Source organism: Capsicum annuum, unplaced genomic scaffold (assembly GCF_002878395.1).
Source record: "Capsicum annuum cultivar UCD-10X-F1 unplaced genomic scaffold, UCD10Xv1.1 ctg4857, whole genome shotgun sequence".
In the NCBI taxonomy this organism is placed as follows: Eukaryota; Viridiplantae; Streptophyta; class Magnoliopsida; order Solanales; family Solanaceae; genus Capsicum; species Capsicum annuum.
Window position 1 is genome coordinate 170993 of NW_025856286.1, and position 4329 is coordinate 175321.

At 38.9% G+C, this 4329-nt stretch overlaps 1 pseudogene; it reads right to left on the reverse strand.

Moving 5' to 3' along the window:
• Positions 1–3780: 3780 nt before the first annotated feature.
• Positions 3781–3936, reverse strand: LOC124892564 (annotated as a pseudogene).
• Positions 3937–4329: the final 393 nt, after the last annotated feature.

Consider the following 4329-nt stretch of genomic DNA (forward strand, 5'->3'; position numbering starts at 1 on the left):
CAAGGCTCCATCCCCTGAAAAGACAGATGCTACGAGTTGAGAGACGACAGTAGATGATTCAGTAGAAGGGTCGGAGACCCAGGATCCATAGGCTTGACTGTCTTCTGGTATATCATAACCCTTAGTGCATTTTATTTTTGATTTTAAGTTAAGGGTATAGGGAAACTATTTTTGTAACATGTTCTGTAGATAATTAGAAGTAGTGCAAGTACTTGAGGCAGTTAACTCATTTTTTAATCTTTGAGTAGCTCTCCAGTGTTCTGATCTATTGTGAACTGTGTGAAGTGCATCTAGTGTGACCACTGTGTATCTATGTATGGCATTAGTGTGGTAAATAAATAACCTGTAGAAAACAAATGCATGAAACGGATGAGTAGTGATGTGTTATATACTTATGTGCTATGTACGTGTAAGGTCTTACTCAGTTCCTATTGTGTGTTGAATCTATAACTTGCCCAGTAAGTCATGCCATAGTCATAGGATATGCGTTAGAAAAGGATCACAGGCTATTTTTGCATGTTAACCTAATTTAGCTTAAATGACCATCCAAATGTGAATAGTATCCCTTGATCCTTTTTTGAGCCTAAATAGCCTAGTTCTTTATTATACACCTTTCACCTTCCCTTTACATCACAATGAACCTGTTTTGGCCCTGGTCCGCCTTGGACACTGTGCACCTTGACTTAGGCAAATAACCTAAGTTGAGGGTGGCTACTATAAGGGTGTGTGATGCATTATGAGTATGAAGAGAGGTAAAAGAAGGAAAATGAATAACAAGTTGGGTGTAGTGAAAAATAAAATAGGAAAAGAGAAAACTAAAAAAAAAGTTAATCTAATTGTTGAACAGACAACATCCATCTTGAGAATTCTTAACAAATAACAGAGGGAAGAAAAGAAGGTCAAAAGTTGAAACCCAGTGAGTTAATGTAGTACCAAGGAGGTGTAGTCACTATGAAATACCAATGAATATCATACCATCGCAGAGCCTACGTTACAAGCTTAAGGGAAGCACTATAGTGATCTTAACTGACTTATCTGAAGACTTAGGTACTAACTATAAGGGAAAGCCTATGGCATTTGATGCACAATGCTGGAACTTCATTCTTAGAGTGCGTCTTAAGTTCATCCCTATGTCTATATATGTTAATTTGAGTGAGAAAGGGATTTCTTTGTTGTGAGGGTACACCAGGTATATTGCCATTAACTGCTTTGTTCGGATAATGTAATTTGGGTATGTGCTAGGTTGTTATTGCTGAGATTTTTGCCATATCTAGATACATGTGAGTTACATGGGTGTTTTCAAATATTATACATAGTTGATTTTAATTGGATTGATCATGGATATGGTGCATGTATTCTGACCTGATAAGAGTAGTTAGCTACCGAATTGTACTTTGTATACTCCTAGTTATGTTTTAGTTGCTTGAGGAGAAGCAATTGTTTAAGTTGAGGGTGTTGATATGTTAGCCAATGATAACACATTTGAAGCTTTTAACTCTGAATAATTATGAAGTCTTAAGCAACTTTTGATGTTTTTGATTACTTTTAATGTGTTAATGCAGATACAAGTCATCGGGGAGGAAACCAAAGAAAAAGAAGAATAAATTAGCTGAAATCTGGTGTAAATAGGCTGAAGTGTAGTTGACGTCAATTTTGAAGCACCGTCATACATGGGACAGGCTGTCAAAGTTGCCGTCAAGCTTAGACAGAACCTAAGAAGCTGAAATGAAATGGGATGACGTTTAGGATGGGCCGTCAAATATGTCTCATGGCATCAAAATTGCCGTCATCCAGAGGTAGAGTATGTTGATTTTCAGTGAAGTTGTGACGACAGTTTTCACGCGCTGTCAAGTTTTTTGACGTGCCATTAGGTTTGCCGTCTGAAGAGTCAATAGATAACAATTCACTGGAATCATTGATGACATCTCGCATACGTCGTCAGATATCTGACACGCCGTTAAGATCGTCGTTGTCTATTCTGAAGAGAAAAACTGAAACTTTAATTTTATTTCCTTATTTAGGGTTGACTATTTAAAGACATCTTTTAGGTTTTTTCAGGGAGGGATCATTCTCTCTCATTATCTATCAGACAAGAACTTCTGAAGAGAGGCACGTAACATTGCTTCATCTTTACCATAAGATATTTTTCTTGTTCTTTACAAAAACTTATCAACTTTTTGGGTTACTATCTTGTGATTGAATTGAAGAAAAACTTGTTGAGTTTCATCCTTTCGTAAGTTTATCCTTATTATCATGAATTCACTTTGTTATTTTGTTCATCAAATCATGAGTGGCTAATTCCATTAGTTGGAGTTATGGGATCTATGGATTAGGGTTTGATAGGTCACTAGGTATTTAACGGATTCACAGAGTAGTAGGACATCTTGAAATTCTGTTATTTTAACTGAAATCTATTGGTTGCAAACATTAGATTATTCATTGGGTTTTATTTGCTTCTAATGGAGAAATAGACTAGAGGTCGTGAATTATCAATAGGGACTCAGAAGCTACCAACCTTCTGTTTAATGATTGATGCCGTAACTGGATTAATCTACCTGAGATAACATCCTATTGGAAATAGATAAGTTGTCTAAGTTTGAGAAAGATATATAATAAATTGTCTGGTGAGGTCGAGAAATAAGTCAGATAGTATAGTTGTCAGGGATATTCTGCTGTTTCTACTTACTCCAAGAATCCCAAACACTACCTAGTATATGTAAATTCCGAAAACCCATGGTGAACATAACTCTAGTTTCCTATTTATCTTGATTACAAACACTAAAATATTGCAAGTGATAATTGACTCTCTTTGAAACTTAAACCCATTCTCCGAAAACTATAAACTACCAGTAAAGTATTTCGTAAACAAATCGAAGTTCACACCCTATTCCCTAAAGGATTCGACCCCAACCTAGTTGGGTTTTATATTGACAAATATCGCCTACACCCAATCAAGAGTGTCATTTGAGCGTTATCATGCGCTACCTACCATAATTGAGGAGATGACATTCCATGAGCGTATCGAGAGCCTTGGCTTTGGCCACCCCCAAACCACACTGGTCCATGCCCCGTGTCGATCGGCGGACCGGATCATCACTGTTCCACATCCTACCAGGGCACATCGCCAGCCCCCATTTGCTTTCCTCCCAACAATTTCAAGCACTCTTTGACTCTCTTTTCAAAGTCCCTTTCATCTTTCCCTCACGATTCTTGTTTCCTATCGATCTCTCGCTCGTATTTTGCCTTGGCTAAAATTCACCGCCCGATTTATGTTGCATTCCCAAACAACCTAACTCATAGACAGTGCCTCACGGTGCCATAGGGTCCGGGCCCAATGGGCATATCACCTATCTGGTACCCCCCTTTGGGGGAATTGGGCCCGGTCTGCCGCTGAGGATGCTTCTCCAGACTACAATTCAAATGACGGAGCCGCCCAATTCTAAAGCTGGGGTATTCCCAGTTCGCTTGTTGATTCTATGTGAATCCTTGTAAGTTTCTTTTCCTCTGGTTATTTATATGGTTAAACTCAGCAGGTAATCCTACCTGGGGTTGCGGTCGAAGCATCTAAGATCGAGAGGGTCCTGGAGTCTGATTGCCTAATAAACTATAGCTGCGAAACAAAGAGAGTTGAGTTACAACCACCACTTACCGCTACTTTCGTTGACGTGGTCTCGCATTTAGGCTAACCGCAATCTCAAGGCACATGAAAGACCAATATCTGTCCCGCAATGATAGCGCACCACATGATCAAGGTAAGATGCAAGAGGGGGACATGATGAGTGATGACCAGGAAGACGTGCCCTCGTCCTAATGGCTTTGGGCGTACCTTACATTCAAAGAATCGATGGTTCATGAAATTCTACAATTCATACCAAGTATCATATTTTGCTATGTTCTTAATTTATGTGAGAGCCGAGATATCCATTGCTGAGAGTCAATTTTGTTAATAAAAGAAGCTCAAGTCCCCACGACGTACGCCACGGAAGGGGCACGAGGGTCAGGCTATCAATTTAAGTATTCCTTGGTTCTTTCTGCACCGAGGTTCATTAGTTGCCCTATGCGAATGCTTGGCGCGCACACTAGGGATAAGGGGGAGCCAACTAGCGACATTCTTATTGAAGTGCCTTCAACTCTCTACCCCCTTATATATTCTTAAAAAAATCCAACTGATAGGAGTAGACATGATTTTTCCAGAGAATCATACTATAAATGTACTGACCAGAACTGTACGTTTTGATGTATTATTGAGCCAATACTATCACAAAAGAGTCACGTAATTTGTACACGTAATTTGTCAATGATAATTTTCATTAAGAAAATATTTTTTTT